Source organism: Schistocerca piceifrons, chromosome 3 (assembly GCF_021461385.2).
Source record: "Schistocerca piceifrons isolate TAMUIC-IGC-003096 chromosome 3, iqSchPice1.1, whole genome shotgun sequence".
Classification (NCBI taxonomy): Eukaryota; Metazoa; Arthropoda; class Insecta; order Orthoptera; family Acrididae; genus Schistocerca; species Schistocerca piceifrons.
The window spans coordinates 46,280,541-46,304,539 of record NC_060140.1 but is presented as its reverse complement, the minus strand read 5'-3'; positions in this window follow the sequence as shown (position 1 = coordinate 46,304,539).

Genomic DNA, 23,999 nt, shown 5'->3' with positions numbered 1-23,999 from the left:
AAACATCGCTCAATCCTTTGAAGTGTCTCATTCTGCTGGCGTGCAAATAGACACATGGTGTGATCTAGGCACTGTACAGTCAACTTTCGACACGGACAATTTGCCTGTTTCACAGGAGAATGAAGAGTGGCGGCGGTTGACTCATGTAAACAAAGTCGCGTTGGGCCGCAAAGCTCACAGCGAAAACAGCAACCACAGAAGCGGGTTCGTTCTGCACTTCCTTCTTGTCCACGTTGTTTTGTACTGCATGACAGGGCCGCATGTCCAAAACGTTGGAACACGTGTAATTCCCGTAGGAAAACAGGCCACATTGCTTCTGAGTGTCAGTCCCCTAAAGTTCCTGTCGACGAGGACGAGGCATTGGACATGGATGTTAAATGTGTGCTTTCTCAAACAAATAAGTTTTTTGTTACTGTTCGTGTTCTGGATAAAGACATTCACATGCAAGTGGACACTGGCTCTGCAGTAACTCTCATCAATTCTCGCACGTATTTGTAGTTAGGCTCCCCTCCTTTGTCTCCAGTTACGTGAAATCTCAGAACTTATAATAAACAGAAAATTCCTATCATTGGCCCTGTATTGATTCGGACATTGCCCACATGGTTGCTGCATGTGGTCAGTGTGCTCCATAACTGGCTGCACCTCGTACAATGCCCTCTTCGTGGCCTGATCAGCCGCAGCCATGGGAACCGGTGCACGCTGACTTTGCCGGCCCCTTCCTCGGTACTTATTGGCTACTGTTGATCGACGCCTTCTTGAAGTTTCCGTTTGTTGTTCGATGTCCGTCGCCCACCAATGCGGCGACGACGCTGGCTTTGTCCAAAATCTTTGCGCTAGAAGGTCTTCCATCCACGATCGTCATGGACAATGGCCCTCAGTTCTCTTCGCAGGCCTTCCATGATTTTTGTACTGGACAAGGGATTCATCATGTTGCAGCACCGCCCTTCCATCCGCAGATGAAAAAATTCCTTAGAGATTTTTCCACAGATGATGCTCTGCTGCAATTTCTTATCGCTTCACGCCTCTGGGTGATCGCAGCCCTGCTGAACTCTCACATGGCCGCCAACCGCGCACTCTACTGCACCTGCTTCACCCTGTCAGGCCTTGTGCTGTGTCCCCTAGTGCGGGAAAATTCTCGGTGGGCGCCGACATGTGGGCACAAGGGCATGGATCGTGCCCTAAATGGATTCCAGGGGTGGTCAAGGCTCTTTGCGGCCGCCGGATTTGTGAAATACGTACGGACGACGGCGCGGTTGTTCGCCATTACGACCAGATGCGCCCACGAGTGGTGGCCACGCCGGTGCCACCGCCCTTTCCTTCACCTCCACCAGCCCGAGACACCAGCCCTGTCACTGCTGCCGATCTACCGTACGTGTTGCTGCAGCCGATGTCGCTACCGCTTCCGAGTACACCGGAACCGGCCCCAGTCACGACGCCGCCTTTTCTGGGACTCATCTCACTGGAGCTCACCCCCAGGTTCACGACACCTATGGATGCTGCTCCGGAGTTTTCACCCATCATCTCGTCCAAGAGGCACGTTCCACGCACGAGCTTCCATCCTGGACATTTTCGACCATATTCTCGTGTCTCTCCGCGGGATCTTCTCGGGGCCTCACAAGAGGCCATGGATGTCTCCGCACTGTCCATGTCTCCAATGAAGTGAGTGTTTTTTTATTTTCAAGGGGGGAAAAGTGTTGTGACTGTGCCACGACATTTACAGTGCCGCCACAACAGTACGCGCAAACGGCGATAGAGGCACTCCGCAACTCGGCTGAGCGCGGGAGTGCCGCCTAGCTACGAACGGCGCGAGCCGCACGTCACGGGACGGCAGTCGAATAAGAGATACTGAGTTGTTATCATGTATTCAGCTATTGTTTCTAAGTGAGTGTGTTTGAATATCCACGTAATTATTGGTGATTAAAGGTTATAACACCTTGCTTTTTTAATATTTCCTGTTAATAATTTGCATATTGCCATTGCTGTCAACAGTCAAAGTAAACCCATTAAGGATACAGGGTACTTATAAATGGTGGAAAAATCAAATTTTTTATGACGTTATGACAGTCTATAGCTATCCTGATTACACTGATATATATATATATACATTGTAGGATTTCAAATGAAAAATTACATATATATACCAAATGTTACAGTTACGGTCATGTGGCTGCCACGCTCAATTATTTCTGTTACAGAAACCAGTATTATTTTGAAAAGTACTATGAAATTTCTGTTTCCAGCAATTATGCATATGATACATTATATATGTTGGTAACAGTGCAGGTTCCTTGTCTCTGTAAATGATTATCTTTGCTAGTATTTACTTTTGCTTTGCTGAAGCAGTTTCTTTACGTGTTACTGAATGTTTGTTGCCCAAGTGCTACATATATATTTAGTGGAATTACATATCATTTAGTGTGCAATAAATGCAAGCTATGCCACACATCAAGAAATTCAATAAAAGGAAATTCCGTGGTAACCAGTTCACAATCAAATCAAGCCACACTGTTGAAAGTAACCTATGTATCAGTTCTTCAGGCAAAAACTCCCACATGGCACACCTCCTGGTGATTCAAATTTTGTGTTAAAAATGATGCTGTTTGTAGTGGCTATGATGTTGTTGATGTGGGCATCTTACCATCTTTGATAAAGGAAGTGGCGAAATGAAAAGAATGTGATGGTGAATGCTGTCTGGAAATAACTGAATAACACAGTAGCAGGAAGGGCTTAGCGTCAAAAGTAGTTGTTCTGTGTAGATCCTGCAATAAATCTCTCTTGATATCTTCACAATGACTTTGAACATTGTGCATAACTCTTATGATATGAATCTGAAGTTAGTGTGTGCGATGTGTCCAATAGGAAAAGGAAAAAAAGGCTGCTCAAACTTTCTGTGGTTTGATGGATCTTCCTCCTCCTCCTCCCAGTAGATTCAACAAGTACATAAAAATACTTTTACGTTTCTTGACTCTTGTGTTTAAAGCATCTATGAAACTTGCAGTAGAAGAAACTGTAAATATTTTTGGAACTAGGGACATTGCTGTTGCACTTGATGGCACATGGCAATGTTGAGGACATCGTTCCTTGAATGGTGTTGCAAGTGCTACTTCTCTGGAGAATGGAAAAGTTGTTGATGTTGAGTGCTTATCTAAGTACTGCCACACCTGCCGTGGCAACACTGGAGGACATATTGAACATTGGTGTTCTAAGAATTATGGTGGTTACAGTGGAGGTATGGAGTGTGATGGAGCTCTAAAAATATTTCAGAGGTTGGTGCCCATTTATAACATTAGATATATGAAGTACCTAGGTGATGGGGACTCTAAAGCTTTCAATAAAATTAATGAGTTCCATGTTTATGGTGATAACTTGGTAACAAAACTGGAGTGTTGTGGACATGTGCAATACAGGATGGGTACTTGATTGAGGAAGCTACAAAGGAAAATGAAAGGAAAGCTGCTATTGGATGGGAAAGCTCTGTCTGGCCAAGGCAGATTAACAGAAACTGAAATAGACATTCTTCAGAGTTATTATGGACTGGTCATTAGACGTACTGCACCTCTGAATGATTTTATAGCAAAGAGATAAGCTGTATGGGCTACCTACTTTCATATGTTGTCCACAGATGACCACCCTATTCACAGACTTTGCCCTAGAGGAGCAGATTCTTGACTTAGTTACCAAAAAGCAAAAGAAAGTGGTCAAATATACCATCATAAGCATTCTCTTCCTGAGCCTGTTATGAATAAAATAAAACCAATTTTAAGAGATCTGAGTGACCCTTTTTTGCTTAGTAAATGTCTTCACGGGGGCACTAAGAATACAAATGAAAGTTTCAACCATTCCATATGGGAAAGATTACCCAAGAATGTTTTTGTAGGAGTAAATACATTAAACGTTGGTGTACTAAATGCAGTGATATGTTTCAATGATGGAGTGATAGGAAGGTTGGAAGTTCTGAGAAATTCAGGCATAAAATGTGGCTCTAATATTGAAGATCAGTTGCTTGCGTGTGACAGACAATCGGTGCATGAAGCTGAAAGATTCAGCTCTTGAAGTTACCAAAGAAGCAAGAAGAGCTAAAAGGAATGCCAAGAGGAAGCTTGAAGATGAATAAATGCTGCAGGATGAAGACTATGCTTCAGGAATGTTCTGAGGCATGGTTTATTGGACTCATACCTTCATTCACAATTTCCTGCAAGTTGTATTTTTCAGAATTCAGATACAAATATTTCCTAAAGTTTATATAGCATTGCTCTATTTTTTACTGTAAATTTCAATAGTCCATACTTGCTTTATTGCAGAATCAACTAAATTATAGAACACAACATTTTTATTAGGAAAAAGTTAATTGTAAGATGTGATAGTTTTTTATCCCTATAATATACATAATAGGTGTAATTAAATAAATCTAGAATCTCAGCCATCATTCATGTATATCTGGTAAAAATTTGGTCTCCTACAAATGTATAACATTGAATTAAAAGGCACCTCAAATTGAGGAAGCTGTTTGCATCAGTTCCTTTCTAATTTATTTGAATAACCCTAAGCAGGTTCAAAAATATTCAGAATGCTTCTTATTTGTTTATAAAGTGTGCTGCATTACCTGATATCAACAAAAAAATCTGTACAACATACGCATTATAAACAGTGCTTGAAAGAAATAGGTGTTGATTTTTACATAATATGGAGCCATAAAAGTACCTTGTATCCTTGAAGGCAGGCACAGATAACATTCAGAATTCAGAAGAGTATGTGTGAGCAGAGTGTATTCGTTTTTGGATCACTTATTATCAGTTTAGTTCTCAGAATTGACTGATCCTGAATAGATTTTTAAATGCAGTCTCTCACACTTCTGTTCCTTCCACTAGTCAGACAGAAATGAAGATGAGAGAGTTTCAGGATTTGTCGAGGGAGACGATTAAGGTGCTCCATTCACAAATATGAGCTTGGGAACTGCATCTTTAAGGAAGTCTGAGGAAGATGCTGGGCTCCAGGAGAATAATGATGATTAAGATGCTCTGACTAGCACTCAAAGTATGATTCAAACATTAATGTACATGACTGAAGCTAAATGGAAGGAACAGGTTGTTATGTTGATCTATTTTAAGATCACCTGGTCTGATCAAATGATGCACTTGTAAAACTGGAGTTAAGAATCATCAGCCATTCCACAGCAAATTGTACCCACTACCCTTGCCCTAGAAAGCAGTAGTTAATAAAGCAATTTAGGGTGTGTTGGAGAATCAGATAATTTAACACTCAGATAGTAAATGTTCTAATCCAAAAGGGGATGTCAGTGTGCATTTACTAACTGATGCTCATGGAGAAAAGATGCGGTTTATTGTACAATGTGACCAACTGCAAGATGAAGGTATAGCTTGAATAACACAGGCTTTATGTGGAATGGAAGATGTTACCAGTTTAAAAGAATGCCCTTTGATCTGTAAGTATCATTATCGGCCTTTATGACAGCACTTAATGAAGTTCTATGAGAAGTATTATTGACACATTTAACATTATGTAGGTGAAATTCTAATTACTACTACCTTGATGGAGAACATTTAGACAATATATGTCATGTAATTTGAGTGTTTAGTGGAGCATGAGTCACATTAAAGATGGATTAATAAGAATTCGCCAAGTCGCAAAGGAATTTACTTGGGCATGTACTTTCTTTGTGCAGGATTGATCCTGGAATTTATTTGGGCATGTAGTTTCTTTGTGCAGAATTGAACCTGATCTGATGAAAATGGAACCAGTGAGAAATTTTCCTGCACCAAAATGATGTAGACAACTGAAAATCTCCCAGTTCGTGCAGTTACTATCACAGCTCTCATCCTCGATTTTGTTTATCATCACAAGTCTATCTCCATCTGGAAATTGAATAAAGAATGTCAAGAACCATTTAAGTTAATTAAAAACCAGCTGTGTGAGGCACTGGTATTTCATCATTCTGATTTAAGCAAAATTTCTACAATGGTACTGATTCCATTTATTCTTCCCTTGGAGCAGAACAGAGTGAGGGTAGAAGAGTCATCAGAAATTTTACTGTTGCATTCGCAACTTGTGTACTCACTTGCTTGCTGGTAGAGGAAGTACGTAGTTACTGGAAGAGGTGCACTTTCCACAGCAAAGTTTTGCCATTACTGAGATACCATATTGCTACAGATAATAAAACACTGTCATTCTTATGAATTGGTAACTAATCAACAGCAGACCAACTCATTGAGAGTTAGCATTTGAAGAGTGTGATTTTTTAAATTCAGTATATAACAGTACAATAAAAATAATATCTTACCAGAAGCAAGTGATAATTCTTGTTGTGAGAGATGTAGGAGGTGAGCATCTTGCAGAAAAATTTCTATGTAATATCAGATGGGAGCAGGTGTTGGTTGAAATTCTTAAGAAGAATAAGAAAATATGGTGATCCTGATGCAGATGGTGCTTAAAATGCCAGAACTATTTTCACATTGTACAAAATATATAAATAAATAAGTATAATATGTGGACAATTATGATAGAAGATTGGGAACTTTCAAAACGCAGCTGAACATTTTATTGTGTTCAAATAACCCCCCACCCCTCCTCCCCCTCCACCCAGAAAATCAATAAAGTGTGGGATCCTAAGTAACAAATGTAAAACCCAAAAATTGTAGCTCTCACCTCCCTCTTTTATTTTGAAACCTGGAAAAAGTAGTAGCATTTATATCCCCTCTCTATGGTGTCTACCTGAGTCACTACTGTGTCCAGGTCACCTACAGTACCTCCGTAATTTACCGCTTTTAACATGTTTTTGCTTTTATGTTCATTCAACCAGAAATTTGTGGATTAACATTTACAAGAAAGATAGATGAATAAAACAAACGAAGAATAGAAATGGTCCGTAGAGCACCTACAACATTTTCAGTTCATGCAGAATATAAAACATATTTATGTTAGCATCTTAACAATATGTACCTACAAAGAAATGGTGTTCAATTACTACTATCTAAACATCTCTCTTCTTCACATTTGCAATATTTGAAAACCTGCATTAAATTTTGAATGGTGGTCAGGCATGTGCTAACTGTGGATGAAGGATGTCACTGATGAGATAGTTGAGGAGGAAGCACGTAGAGCATGTATCGTCATCTTTTGGTCACTGTTCTTGGCTGGGTAAGGTAGTGAGAGTTTCAGCATATGATGTGTCATCTGTGTATCGTAGTGTTCAGTGCATCAGTTTGCAACTTGGTAAAGTGTATTCATTCTGAATTAATACTGGTTTTTTGTACTGAACACTGAAGTAAGTCTGAATAGCAATTGATCAATAACTATTAAAAGTGAGGAATTTGTTCCTGTCAACATTCTGACACACTGCACAAGGACACTGACATGTTCAATGCTGCCTGTGCATGCTCCTCTTCCTCTGACTGCAGTGCTATGTCAAATTACATTTATTATACTGTGTATAGTATTAGCCTCTGTAGTTGTCAGTACATCTCTGTCCTAATAGCCTGTTACCACATCATCTGGTTTAATATTGGACATTTATTTGTGTTTTGCAATTTAGTCATTTACTTTCCCTTACAATTCTCATATTTCTTTGGGGCACAATGCAACGTTACTCAACCAGACACCTATGTTAGTAGTAGAACCACTAAAGCAACGTAATTTACTCAAATGAAACCATATAGTTTTAGATGCCTCAAACACAAAGACTGAAATGATGAATGAAAATTGATTACAAATGGAAGGATTTGAACCCAGGCCTCCTGCTCATTATGCAGATGCACTAACCACTACATTTAATAACCTGGCAAAGTGGTTTTGCATTATTGCACTGATTATATTGTACACTTCCCTCCTCAATCCAAATTCCCATTCATGCCACAGCCCAGTTGGTATTCCCCAGAAACTAACAGCATTGCATAGATTTCCCAGCTGTAGTGAAATAGTATCAAATGGAATCTAGTTTGTTAGTATAAAAACCACTAGAGAACACATACACAACTGTAGTTGAATTTGGCTAATTTCACTTTATAATTTTGTTACTACAAACAAAACCAATAGGTTTCACAGTGACCTGACAAATGCCAATGGCTGAATGAGACATGGACTATACGTCCCACAGCTGCTGGCTCCTCATCAGATCCTACCACCACAGTAGGTAAGCCCTCTAGTGTTCCAGCAATTTAAATAAAAATAAAAATAAAAAAATAAAACCAAGTCATCTCAGGAGAATGCTACCCCATGATGATGCCAGGGGTGCCAGATACCCCATGCCATCAAACTCAGAGCCCAATTTCATCAATGTTCTTCCATTTCAAACAAAGGAGGTGGAACAAAAAATTGGTCATCAACTGAGAATACTAAAATGGTAGCAAGTAATGATGGGTGCCATAATGAACAATGTGACTCCCAAGATTAATATTTTGCCTCTGGAAAAGATGGTACTCACGGGATGCTTGTCTTAGTCATACAATTCGAGACATCACAAAAAACTTGCAGGTACAAGATTTCAACAGTTTTCAATTCAACTCTTCTTTTCTCGCATAGCAGTTTCAAGTGTTTTGGATTTCTGGTAGTAATATCCACACTAGCACTTGGCTAGAACAGTTCAATTTCTCCCTGGCTCCCTTGTGCCCTTTCTGTCACAAGCTCAAGGTTAATGAGCAGGTCCTTAGAAGTGGAATTGGGTATCAGCATCTAGCCTCTTCCTTACAAGTGTCACATGTCCTCTCATGTGTTCCTTTCAATCTACTGATTACCCTCAATATAAGCTGCTAACAAACATCATCATGCTCAGAAATTTCAAACAATCTGAAATTATAGAAGTACTGCCATTTCCCGACAATCCATGTAGCCCCGTGAAGCTGGTTATCACATATTTCACAAAGTTACTTGTAATTGTCCACCTGTGAACCATGGACCTGGCTGTTGGGGGGGAGGCTTGCGTGCCTCAGCGATACAGATAGCCGTACCGTAGGTGCAACCACAACGGAGGGATATCTGCTGAGAGACCAGACAGACGCGTGGTTCCTGAAAAGTTGCAGCAGCCTTTTCAGTAGTTGCAGGGGTAACAGTCTGGATGATTGACTGATCTGGCCTTGTAACACTAACCAAAACGGCCTTTCTGTGCTGGTACTGCGAACAGATGAAAGCAGGGGGAAACTAAAGCCGTAATATTTCCCGAGGGCATGCAGCTTTACTGTATGGTTAAATGATGATGGCATCCTCTTGGGTAAAATATTACAGAGGTAAAATAGTCCCCCATTTGGATCTCCGGGCAGGGACTACTTAAGAGGATATCATTATCAGGAGAAAGAAAACTGGCATTCTACAGATCGGAGCGTGGAATGTCAGATCCCTTAATCGGGCAGGAAGGTTAGAAAATTTAAAAAAGGAAATGGATAGGTTAAAGTTAGATATAGTGGAAATTATTGAAATTTGGTGGCAGGAGGAACAAGACTTTTGGTCAGGCGAATACAGGATTATAAATACAAAATCAAATAGGGGTAATGCAGGAGTCGGTTTAATAATGAATGAAAAAAATAGGAGTGCAGATAAGCTACTATGAACAGCATAGAGAACTCATTATTGTGGCCAAGATGGACACGAAGCCCATGCCTACTACAATAGTACAAGTTTATATGCGAACTAGCTCTGCAGATGATGAAGAAATTGAAGAAATGTATGATGAAATGAAAGAAATTATTCAGATAGTAAAGGGAGACGAAAATTTAATAGTCATGGGTGACTGGAATTCAGTAGTAAGAAAAGGGAGAGAAGTTGGTGAATATGGACTGTAGCTAAGAAATGAAACTGGAAGCCACCTGGTAGAATTTTTCACAGAGCATAATTTAATTATAGCTAACACTTGGTTCAAGAATCATAAAAGAAGGCTGTATACATGGAAGAAGCCTGAAGGTACTGACAGGTTGCAGATAGATTATATAATGGTAAGACAGAGATTTAGGAACCAGGTTTTAAATTGTAGGACATTTCCAGGGGCAGATGTGGATTCTGACCACAATCTATTGGTTATGAACTGAGGACTAAAACTGAAGAAACTGCAAAATGGTAGGAATTTAAGGAGATGGGACCTGGATAAACTGACTAAACCTGAGGTTGTAGAGAGTTTCAGGGAGAGCATAAGGGAACTATTGACACAAATGGGAAAAAGAAATACAGTAGAAGAAGAGTGGGTAGCTTTGAGGGATGAAGTAGTGAAGGCAGCAAAGGATCAAGTAGGTAAAAAGATGAGGGCTATTAGAAATCCTTGGGTAACAGAAGAAATATTGAATTTAATTGATGAAAGGAGAAAATATAAAAATGCAGTAAATGAAGCGGGCAAAAAGGAATACAAACGTCTCAAAAATGAGATCGACAGGAAGTGCAAAATGGCTAAGCAGGGATGGCTAGAGGACAAATGTAAGGATGTAGAGGCTTATCTCACTAGGTGTAAGATAGATACAGTCTACAGGAAAGTTAAAGAGACCTTTGGAGAAAAGAGAACCACTTGTATGAATATCAAGAGCTCAAATGGAAACCCAGTTCTAAGCAAAGAAGGGAAAGCAGAAAGGTGGAAGGAGTATACAGAGGGTCTATACAAGGGTGATGTACTTGAGGACAATATCATGGAAATAGGAGAGGATGTAGATGATGATGAAATGGGAGACATGATACTGTGTGAAGAGTTTGACAGAGCACTGAAAGACCTGAGTCGAAACAAGGTCCCGGGAGTAGACAACATGCCCCTAGAACAACTGACAGCCTTGGGAGAGCCAGTCCTGACAAAACTCTACCATCTGGTAAGCAAGATGTATGAGACAGGCGAAATACCCTCAGACTACAAGAAGAATATAATAATTCCGATCCCAAAGAAAGCAGGTGTTGACAGACGTGAAAATTACTGAACAATCAGTTTAATAAGCCACAGCTGCAAAATACTAAGGCGAATTCTGTACAGACGAATGGAAAAACTAGTAGAAGCCGACTTCAGGGAAGATCAGTTTGGATTCCATAGAAATATTGGAACACGTGAGGCAATACTGACCTTACGACTTATCTTGGAAAATAGATCAAGGAAAGGCAAACCTACGTTTCTAGCATTTGTAGACTTAGAGAAAGCTTTTGACAGTGTTGACTGGAATACTCTCTTTCAAATTCTGAAGGTGGCAGGGGTAAAATACAGGGAGCGAAAGGCTATTTACAATCTGTACAGAAAGCAGATGGCAGTTATAAGAGTCGAGGGGTATGGAAGGGAAGCAATGGTTGGGAATGGAGTGAGACAGGGTTGTAGCCTATCCCTGATGTTATTCAATCTGAATATTGAGCAAGCAGTGAAGGAAACAAAAGAAAAATTAGGAGTAGGTATTAAAATCCATGGAGAAGAAATAAAAACTTTGAGGTTTGCCGATGACATTGTAATTCTATCAGAGACAACAAGGGACTTGGAAGAGCAGTTGAACGGAATGGATAGTTTCTTGAAGGAAGATATAAGATGAACTTCAACATAAGCAAAACGAGGATAGTGGAATGTAGTCGAATTAAATCGGGTGATGTTGAGGGAATTAGATTAGGAAATGAAACACTTAAAGTAGTGAAGGAGTTTTGCCATTTGTGGAGCAAATGAACTGTTGATGGTCGAAGTAGAGAGGATGTAAAATGTAGACTGGTATTGGAAAGGAAAGTGTTTCTAAAGAAGAGAAATTTGTTAACATCAAGTATAGATATAAGAGTTAGGAAGCCGTTTCTGAAAGTATTTGTATGGAGTGTAGCCATGTATGGAAGTGAAACATGGACGATAAATAGTTTGGACAAGAAGAGAATAGAAGCTTTCGAAATGTGGTGCTCAGAAGAATGCTGAAGGTTAGGTGGGTAGATCACATAACTAATGAGGAGGTATTGAATAGGCATGGGGAGAAGAGAAGTTTGTGGCACAACTTGACTAGAAGAAGGGATCGGTTGGTAGGACGTGTTCTGAGGCATCAAGGGATCACGAATTTAGTATTGGAGGGCAGTGTGGAGGGTAAAAATCGTAGAGGGAGACCAAGAGATGAATACACTAAGCAGATTCAGAAGGATGTAGGTTGCAGTAGGAACTGGGAGATGAAGAAGCTTGCACAGGATAGAGTAGCACGGAGGGCTGCATCAAACCAGTCTCAGGACTGAAGACCACAACAACAACAACTTGTAATTGTAAGACACATGATACAAGAAAACTATTTCATGGATGACATTCAGGCATTCCAAAGCCTTCTACAAGAACCAGAATTTGTTAAATATGGTTCCTGACTGATAACATTGACTAGCTACTGAGGACACTCAAATGTCTTGCTTCAGCCATACAGACCAAATAACTGAATCTCACTCAGTTAAAAAATTTATATATCATCCAACTGCCCCACATGAGTGCTCTGTACCCTCGCAAAGGAGTAAAAATAATTCAGATAATTAAGTTCAGTAAAAAGAGCCATGACTAGCAGAGATCATTGGCTTACAATGGTGTAAAGGTTGTTAAGGTTACGTCTGTGAAACCAGAAAATAATGATACGAGAGAAAGTCTCCCACAACAATGACAACAGTTATTGACACAACAGTGAGGATAGAGGAGAGAGATAATGAATAACCAGTTATGCTCTTTTAATGATACCGCATTTAGTAGCTGCCAAAATGATCACAACCAGTAACGAAAGTTAAGAGGACAATTGTGAGGGAGGAGAAAAGTTTGAATGTGGATAACTTTGAACTACTCATGAAAATGACCTAAGTTAGCAGTAACTTTTCCCATTATTGCACTTCTTAGCCAACACACAATTTTGAGGGTAGATTATTTAAGTGAACAACAAGCAATATTCAATTTCAGCAGTGCAAAAATAGAGCTGACAGTAAATGGTATCTGTGCGTTGTTAAAGAAAGCTGCAGCAAACCAGTATTTCGACTGAAGACAACAAGAACAAAATCTGAAAACTGTGTTTTGAGACAAGACATTGCAATTATAGTCAGATTAAAATTAGGACAGTTTATGTCTGATCCTTTCTGCTTTTCTGTTTTTCTGCATTCTCAAAAATTTTCGAAAAAGTAATGTACAGTCGTCTTTATAACCATCTTATCTCAAATAACATACTGTCAAAGTCACAGTTTGGATTTCTAAAAGGTTCTGATATTGAGAAGGCTATCTACACTTACAGTGAAAATGTGCTTAATTCATTAGACAAAAAATTGCAGGCAACTGGTATATATCTGTCAAAGGCATTTGACTGTGTAAATCACAATATCCTTTTAAGTAAACTAGAATATGTTAGTATAACAGGAAATGCTGCAAAATGGTCCAAATCTTAAATCTCTGGCAGGAAACAAAGGGTGTTATTAGGAAAGAGACATGTATCAAGCTATCAGGCATCAACCAACTGGGAACTAATTACATGTGGGGTCCCACAAGGTTACATTTTGGGGCCCTTACTTTTTCTTGTGGATATCAATGGCCTTTCATCAGTAACATTACCAGATGCCACGTTTGTTTTGTTTGCCGATGATACAAACATTGCAATAAATAGCAAATCAAGTGTAGTCTTAGAAAGATCAGCCAATAAAATATTTGTGGACATTAATCCCTGGTTCCTAGCCAATTTTTTGTCACTAAACTTTGAAAACACACGCTACATGCGGTTCACAACTTGTAAATGGTGTCCCAAGAGTATATGTCTAACATACGATGACAAGAAGATAGAAGAAGTGGACAGTGTTAAATTCTTGGGATTACAGCTTGATAATAAATTCAACTGGGAGGAGCACACCACAGAACTGCTGAAGCGTCTTAACAAATCTCTGTTTGCAATGCGAATTTTGTCAGACATAGGGGATATTCAAGTGAAAAAGCTGGCATACTATGCTTACTTTCATTCCATAATGTGATATGGGATTATTTTTTGGGGTAGTTCATCAAGCCAAGCTAAAGTTTTCCGGGCACAAAAATGTGCAGTGAGAGTTATATTTGGTGTGAACTCAAGAACATCCTGCAGAAACCTGTTTAGGGAACTAGAGATACTAACTACTGCTTCCCAATATATTTATTCCTTAATGAAATTTGTCATTAAAAATATATCACTTTTTCAGACCAACAGCTCAATTCATGGAATCAATACTAGAAATAAGAATAATCTTCACAAGGATTTAAAGTCACTTAGTCTTGTACAAAAAGGTGTGCATTATTCAGGAACACACATTTTCAATAACTTGCCAGCAGCCATAAAAAGCTTAACAACCAATGGTGTGTGTGTGTGTGTGTGTGTGTGTGTGTGTGTGTGTGTGTGTGAGAGAGAGAGAGAGAGAGAGAGAGAGAGAGAGAGAGAGAGAGAGAGATTATAAATAAATAAAAAACTTTTTTATTTTAAATTCAGTGCATTAGTATTTGTAAAATGACTCTTAGTGTTCATTATAAATGACGATCATTCCACTTGGGACCTGTGGAATGGTACATTAGCTTATTTGTTTAGTTGTAAATATTTGTCATGTATCAATTGGAATGAAAGTGAATCTAATCTAATCTTTAATGTGATTCTGACTGTTTTAATTATTCAGGAGTTGACCATTTGGTTTTAAACTTTCTTCGCTTTTTGCATTTAAATTGATTGGGAAACCGTTGAGATTGAACTTAACATATACATGAATGAACATGAGAAATGAAAGGTTGCAATAAATTTTTCATCTGTGATTACTACTTTACGTATGAAATATTCTGTTGCAGATTAATAAAAATGAATTTCTTTGTATATTCCAAAATAATGATTTGAGTTTTACTTTTATTCATTAGTACTAAAGCTGTTTGTGGAAGAATGAAAATATTATTGTCCATCGAAATATAGTAAAGATAGTCATGTTTCAAAGTGAGTCAGGGTACAGCCAGTTAAACTAAAATCCAATGCAACATGAAAACATTTGCTTTTTTTATGTTGCTAAGCTCTCATGAAAAGTATCCACTTTTAAATACACTTCACACTATGTTCAGAATTTATCACTTTTTGAATGAAAATTTACAAAAGCTGCATCTTGTATCCACCTGTGAATGCACAAGATAAAGTATTTCTTTTCACAGCATTCCAGATGCAGAATAAAAAGGGATAGTAGATTTTATTATTTTCATTCACCTCTACCTGTACCCTTTTTAGGATGTGGTTGTTATTGCGATCGTATATTTAAATCTGCCGTAGCTGCAGACTGTTCGCTCATGGTGCAGCTCCGCACCGCCAGCGCTATCCAATAAAATGCTGAAATTTCTTAAATAAAATGGGTAATGTCCAGTGTGAACTTTGCAGTAGTTTTGACAAACATATTTTACTAGATAAATATATTTTAACAGAAACAATGAAAATCTTTACACACCTTTTATAATCTGAGCTACAAATGGCATCAATCATTGAGTTATGACAAATGAAGACTACCTAAGAGCCTAATGCAAAGTCACGGGTTCCTCTCCCATTCAGTCTGTGCAGAAGACAAGTGATTCTATTACAATATAATGCCTATTTATATCTGAACTAATTCTTGTACAGCCTTTGTCATTTTTAATTACACATGGTTTCTTCTGAGGTGGTTTTCACATTCTCTGCCACAGATAGTATTTCACACTCTTTGAATAATCATTTATAATAGCAAAATTCATAATTATCTTTTTCCTCACAAAATTAAGTGTCCTTTTGAAATTCAATAAACAGAAATTCATATAAATTATTTGTTACAGTGAGCATTATACATCAAAATGTTCTTTTAACTTTCACTTTGGATGCATGCTGCCAGTAAATGTTACATGCTGCACTGCCGTCACATCAGTAGCCTGCTGCTGCTCATTTATGTGTGGCAAAGGCTGTTAACTTGTAACAAGAGCCAGGTATGAGAGAAATGCAAAATGCTCTGTTGACAGCTAATGTGAAGTGACCAATGACTAAATTATGGGCAACAAAACATGTCATCTGCTATGGTTCGAATTCTTAACTTATCTTAACCACAGCCTCGTGATCATGTTTCCAAGAAAATGGTGGTCAACAATCGCAATCTAAAATCATTTGTTCATGGTGTTTCAGGCTAAAATCTATAAGCAGAAAAATTTCAGTATCATAGCTAAAAGCAAACTGTAATTTCTCACTATCACTGGTTGCCTGAAACTATCCTCACACTGCCTACAAAAGCTGAATGTAAGCAATCAATGAGCATTCCTGGTTGGCAATTGGTTTCAGATTATAGGTGACACATGTAGACTCCAAATGAAAAAAGAATGATAGGAAGAGAAATGAGACTATACAGAAAAGTGAGTATGACAATGAAAATGACACAGCTAGTATCAGAAATAAAAAATTACACGTAAACCAATTAACTTAATACAACTAACAATTATAGTCTTCTGATCTGATTTAGAAACAAAACAAAAATTTGCTGTATTTGGCAGGGTTTGAACCAACAGACTTCTTAATGTCAAATTTTTATGCCAACCACTGTGCTACACTACTGCACAGCATCTGGTTATATCTATGACTATGACGACAGTCTCGCAACGATGACTGAACATAATGATTTAAAAATTCAACTTTGCACAATGTTGTTTGAGGCTTATCTAATGTAAGCCAATCTCTGTAATTATAATAACAGTGTATGCTGCACCGAATTGCAGCTTGTACAGAATTATCCACTGGTGTGATTACTGCTATGTATGAAATGTGTGTATTTAATCAGTATCGTGTGTGTGTGGGGTGAGAGTTTGGGGCTAGTGTGGTTATCAGAAGTGATGAAATACGAAATAAATGGGCCAAATCTAGGATTCAGGATACAAACATCTCAAGAAAAAATGCTGGACAAAGAATTGGAAGTGAACTGACCAGTTGTTGTTGTAGTTTGGCAACAGCAAATTGTTTGGGCATGACGATGAGCACTCAGATTGAAGGAAACCTGCACCAACACATGAAGTGTCAATTATGAAGTAATTTCTATCTGAGTATAGTTAGCATGGATTTCTCACTGCATCTAGATCACAAATGAGTCAGGATCCTTTGGTGGAGGTACAGGTGAGGCCGGAATGTCATGTTTTGATCATAAACAATCTGCTGAGGTCTTGAAAACAACACAGGATGACACTGGTAATGCTGATGGTTCTTAAGATTGAGACATTCTATAATTGAGGTTGATGCTGCAAAATACCAACCAATGGAGAAGGAGATGGACAAAGAAGTGGAACTAAAAAGATTTGATGTGCTACAGAAGCAGAAAAAAATGCTCCCTACAATTTTCTTTCGTTAAAGTGGGCAAACAGGTTAATTAGTGTGGAAGATAAAACCATATGTCATATTTGTACAGGTGTGAAACATTATGACAGAATACTTTGTATACTTGTGTCTGGCCTGTTAAGCTGAAACAGAATAACATCAAAGTCAGATGACAGTGCCCACATATTCACTTTACAAGCCCTCTCCCCAAAACCAAAATCACACACTTAGAAAAGGATTTTCTTACTTTCACAACTATGACCCTGAACAGTGAATGTACAAAATAAGATTATGCAAGGAGACTGTGGTGTGTGAAGAACAGTTTGGGTTCATGCCTGGAAGGAACCACTGATGCAATACATGCTTTAAGGCTGATAGTGAAGAGACACAGGGAGCTACAGGCCGATCTACATATGGCTTTCATTGATTTGGAGAAAGCATATGACACAGTCCAAAGGGACAAAATATGGAGAAGCATAAGAGAGCAGTACGTGCCAGAGAAGTATGTGAGGTTAGTGAAGGAAATGTACAGAGGAGCAATGACACAGGTGAGAAGTAGTGTGGGCATGACAAAGGAGTTTCAAGTAAAAGTTGGGTTACATCAAGGGTCTGCGCCTAGTCCCTAACACTTTGACCTGATTATGGATGTGCTGGTGAAAGATATTAAGAAGGAAGTGTCATGGAATAGGATGTTTGCGGATGATGTGGTTCATTGTGAGCAGAGCATTAACAGACTTGAGGAAAAGCTGGAGGATTGGAGAAGGCACTAGAAGAAATAGGGATGAAAATTAGCAGGACAAAGTCAGAATATTTAGCACTGAAGGATGTTCAGATGAGGTCTTGCAAGATCCAGGATATTGAGCTGAAATTGGTCTGCAAATTTAAACATGAGGTCGTGCATACAAAGGGACGGAGGACTGGAAAGCGAGATACAACACCAAATAAATTGTGGTTGGAACAACTGTAGGAAAATGAGTGGAGTGTTCTGTGACAAGGAGGTAAGCACGGGGTTGAAAGGGAAAGTGTACAAGTCAGTGGTAAGGCCTGCTATGATATACGGGGCAGATACGTGGCCAATCACAGTAGCCCAGGAAAGGAAGATGGAAGTGGTGGAAATGAAGATGCTGAGGTGGATGTGTGGGGTAACAAGGAAGGACAGGATTACAAATGAATTTGTTAGAGGAGCTGTGAAGGTGGGACCCATGGGGAAAAAGATACAAGAGAGCAGACTAAGGAGGTACGGACACCTACAGAGAAAAGGAGAAGAGTATATCGGAAACAGAGCTGAAGATATAAAGACTGAAGATGAGGTGGAAGGATAAGATATCCGGGGACCTAAGGGAGAAAGAATGGAAGAAGGAAGAGGCAATGAATAGAGTACTATGGAGGAGAAGGATCCAGAAGAGCAACGCCAACCCTATGAGTTGTGGGACAAGGCAATGATAAAGAAGAAGAAGAAGAAGAAGAAGAAGAAGTGAATGTATGACATCATCAGGTCTGCAATTAAATTCCTTCATGCATCTGAAGTCTTGTCCTCCATGGCATTAGATCCACATTCCAACATTCAGGTTGTTACGATCATGGGTTGTATAAGCAACCAGTTTATCAAAATTACTATACAGTTAAGACTAGTCAGTTGCTTCAGAGTATCATCAAAGCTGCCAAACAATCTGCAATGTTTGTTGTAGCTGTAACATATAATATAGTGTAAAAATATTAAATAAAACATTTTCTGAATTCAGCAGGTAACAGCAAGAGCATATGGGTTTCCTTGAACACATATCTGTTGAAATCTTACTGGAGCGAGTACACTGACAGAGGCATATTATTATGTAATAGTTAGAGAAACTTTCTAATTTTCAATCATGCCATTTGTTAATACTAAAAGACTGACTTAACATTAACAAACCAGATTACCAAAATGCTCTTTAGTGTAAGTAGATGACAATGCAGAAAGGATGGAATCGTGCATATCTTCATGACTAGTAGTTCAGCCCTTTAAGTATCTTCTATACAAGGACACTATTGAAGTTGTTCAAAATATCAAAGATGTCATTGACTGCAGACCTCCAAATGATAAATGTTCACCTCCATGTAGTGGATTTGGAATCAATATTACAATAGAGGAGAATACTATAAAAGAGATCCTTGGAAACGTTCAACTAATCTAGTTAGTGATGACAGACTGTTGCTTTCAAAAAACGTTTCATTACGGCAATAAAATCTTTCTTTGGTCTTTTTGAAAGCCAAAAGTACCATTAATGCCAATTATAGATGAATTTACAGGCTAAATCAACATTACGTGTCATCAAAATCAAGAAATAATTTTTATAATAATTCTATGCTGTTTGGTTTAAGTATCACCCAGCATAAGGAGATGCACTTTGTTCCTACTTGACACCTCAACATTAGCAACATATATCCTATTCTTGTATCATTCTGCTACATCAATTGCTCAGCTACCACACACAAATGCTACAGTGTCATGTACCATGACACTGTTATGCCTGACCTTTTGGGCTATTCAAATAATTTGCCACAAAGATCTCAGTACGGAAGTATGATACAGAAATACTGACGTCTAATTTCTATCCAGAGCATGCACATCTGCCCAACACCATGTGGTGTATCATTTCTATATACTTCAGTCACAGTTCAATCGAGGAACTGCCACAACATGAGGTCCAAATGATTGGAAAAGAGCACAGGTAGTTCCAGTTTTCAAGGAGGGTCATCGAGCAGATTCGCACAACTATAGGCCTATATCTCTGACATCGACCTGTTGGAGAATTTTAGAACATGTTTTTTGCTCGATTATCATGTCATTTCTGGAAACCCAGAATCTACTCTGTAGGAATCAACATGGATTCCGGAAACAGCAATCGTGTGAGACCCAACTTGCTTTATATGTTCATGACACCCAGAAAATATTAGATACAGGCTCACAGGTAGATGCCATTTTCCTTGACATCTGGAAGGCACTGTCACCTGATAAACAAAGTAAGAGCCTATGAAATATCAGACCAGCTGTGTGGCTGGATTGAAGAGTTTTTAGCAAACAGAACACAGCATGTTGTTCTCAATGGAGAGACGTCTACAGACGCTAAAGTAACCTCTGCCATGCCACAGGTGAGAGTTATGGGACCATTGCTTTTCACAATATATATAAATGACCTAGTAGATAGTGTTGGAAGTTCCATGCGGGTTTTCGCGGATGATGCTGTAGTATACAGAGAAGTTGTAGCATTAGAAAATTGCAGTGAAATGCAGGGAGATCTGCAGCAAATAGGCACTTGGTGCAAGGACTGGCAACTGCCCTTTAACATAGACAAATGTAATGTATTGTGAATAGATAGAAAGAAAGATCCTTTATTGTATGATTATATTATAGTGAAACAAACACTGGTAGCAGTTATTTCTGTAAAATATCTGGGAGTAAGCATATGGAACGATGTGAAGTGGAATGTTCATATAAAATTAATTGTTGGTAAGGTGGGTGCCAGGTTGAGATTCATCGGGAGAGCCCTTAGGAAATGTAGTCCATCAACAAAGGAGGTGGCTTACAAACACTCATTTGACCTATACTTGAGTATTGCTCATTTTTGTGGGATCCGTACCAGGCTGGGCTGACAGACGACATATAGAAGATCCAACAAAGAGCAGTGTTTCGTCACAGGGTTATGTGGTAAGTGTGATAGTGTTACAGAGATATTTAGCAAACTCAAGTGGCAGACTCTGCAAGAGAGGCACTCTGCATCACGGTGTAGCTTGCTGTCCACGTTTCGTGAGGGTGCATTTCTGAATGAGATATCGAATTTATTGCTTCTCCCTACTTATACATCCTGAGAAGATCACAAATGTAAAATTAGAGAGATTCGAGTGCACATGGAGGCTTTCCGGCAGTAATTCTTCTCGTGAAACACACACGACTGGAACGGGAAAGGGGGGTAAAGACAGTGGCACATAAAGTGCCCTCCGCCACACACCATTGGGAGGCTTGCGGAGTATAAATGTAGATGTGAATGTAGATGTAGATGTATGTCATGGTAAGTTACCTGAGCTGGTTGGTTACATACACAAATCTGGACGCTTTGCCATCACATTTTGGTTTTATAAGTTGAATGACTCACCTCCATTCTGACAACAACCTCACTTCAGCAGAATTCCATGCACACTACATCTGAATATCACATTGGCCCCATTAGCAGAGAGGAGGTGATCCACATCACAATACAAAGAAAGGGAATCTGGCTATCTCTCACTACTTCTGTGGAGACACCGTCAATACTAACATTGTTCACGATGCATACTCTTGCTTTACAAGTTCATGAATCATCTCAATTATGAACTGAATCAATGCCAGGATTAACTCCTGTCTCAAATACTGATTTTGTATGTACAAAATGTTTCCGATGTCTGGCATGAGGGGAGTGCGGCAGAAGCCAGACATTTTCTGCATGTGAGATAAACACATGTTGTAAAATTTGAAGAGCTTTACTGTTGGTGTTTAATGAGTTAAATCTGATACAAAATTCTTTTCTATCTGAACAATATTGAACACTGAAATGATATTGATCAATGGATAGCCAGCTGATACATGTAAGTCTTCTACTAGAATCTTGACAGCGCTCTGCTATGAAGTGCTGTACCTAGATAGAATATATTGGCACAGCCCAGTAAAAATTCAGACATCTTCCCTGGCAACTCAGGAAGCAGAGGAAAGCAGGCCAAGCTGCAGTAATAGAGTGGAGTTTCATATTGGGGAGACCGTCGATACTGTAATTATGTCTGGATTATGGAACACATTGCTGCATACCATATGAGCTGGGCTGCCTGAGAAGCCTATGAAGTAAAATATCTTAGGAGGGAGGTGCTGTCATTCTGTTTACCATACACAATTAAGCAAGAAAGTGTAACTCAGATGAAACAGCAGTACGCTGACACTACGAAATACAGTAGCGAGAGCGACTGGAAAGTAAAGTTGGGTCATCACTGAGCGTTCAGGAAAGCTGAGCAGACGGACAAAGCAGACCAGATGCATAATGAACACATAGCACCCTCTCATAAGAACTACTCATTTCCAGTACAGTTACTCAGTCTGCAGCAGAGAGGGCTGGAGGAGCAACCTATGTCAGTCTGCTGTCTACTTGTCAAGCTGTCTATGTGATACTGTGGAACAGCAGGACCTGTTGTGGAGACTGATGGTGTTTAGTGCAAGTTGCATAGTAGTCATGTAGATGTAGATGTAGATTGATGACATGCTGCAGTAAGTGCTTGTCAGAAGGTCATTTGAACCATGTTCAAATTGTTTCTCTACCGTTACACTCTCCAGCGGCACGTAGGAAAGACGAACGCTTAAGCGAGTTCAGATTCCACAAGGATATATTTAAGTTATTAGAATTGTAATTTCTCCATACTTACATGGGTGTTAATCGAATATTTCCACATTTCTATGTAAATCTCACTTCAATGAAAAAAGTGTTTGTTTTAATGATTGCCATAACAATTAACATATCAGTGATTTTCTCTCTGCCTCACCTCCCCCTCCACCCATTTCACGATATTACAAAATGAAGTGTTCTTCTTTAAACTTTTTCGGTGTACTCAATTAGTCTTATCTGCTAAGGATCCCATAAACCACAAGAATACTCTGGTGTCTACTAAATGTTCTAGCAATAAAAGGCAGTCTTTGTCTTGGCTTCCGAACAACATTATTGTTTCAATTTAAGTTGTTCATAACTCAAAAGCCTACATGTCTAATAGAACAGACTACATTTAGATATATGTGGTTTCCTGCGTAGTTGAAATTTAACAGATTTCTTTTAGTATTCATGTGAATGACCTCACACTTTTTATTTATTTATTTACTTATTTATTTTGTGGAGGGGGGTGTCACATTGCCACTTTTCACACCAGACAGATATTTAGATTAAATAATTTTGCAATTGATTTTAATACTATGATGCCTTCCTTAGATGGCAAATATCAGTATCATCTGCAAACAATTTTAAGAGGACTGCTCCTAAGCCATTTATATAGCTTGCCTCGAGTGAGACAATGGTTGATTGCCCGTAGGATATGTGCAGCTGGTGGCAAAGCTCTTCCTTCCCATTGCCCCATAAAGTCTTAGGCAGGCTGACTGGCAAAGCTGCTTGGGACCAGTGAGTGTCTACCACATTTTGCAGAGCTCTGCAGTCTTCTAAGAACCAAGCTTCAATAATATGGAATAAGTTTCAATTTCTTCCTGTAACTAGGCAGAATTGGTCAGACTAGGAGATGCACATATCTAATTCAGATGTTTACCACATTTCTTTGTATGAGCTATGACCTTCGAGTCCAATAACTACATTGGTTGTTTAATTCAATACGTACCTCAGCTAAAATGCTCTAACAGTGTTTCCATGTTCACTAACCTCACTGATACATAGAATATAAGTGATCAGTTACTTCTCTAAGAAATCATCGCTCAATTGAAACATGTCCAGTGAGCAGCATCTTACTACCTCGTGTTTGTGAATTTTATGTAGATTCATTTTAAGAAAGGCAAGTACACAGATATTTCCGCAAAGGTTCCAATGATACCATTCAGGACTATGTAGGTCTAATATTTTAGATTTTATCATCTGTTGAGTGATTATGGACAAAAGCAGAACAAATTTCTTTGTGTCCATACGTCAGTACCAGCAGTGTGACCAGTGTACATTTTGAAACCTTTTTATTGTGATTATGGACTGCTTTGTATATCATCATTCAGTTCTTTCTTGA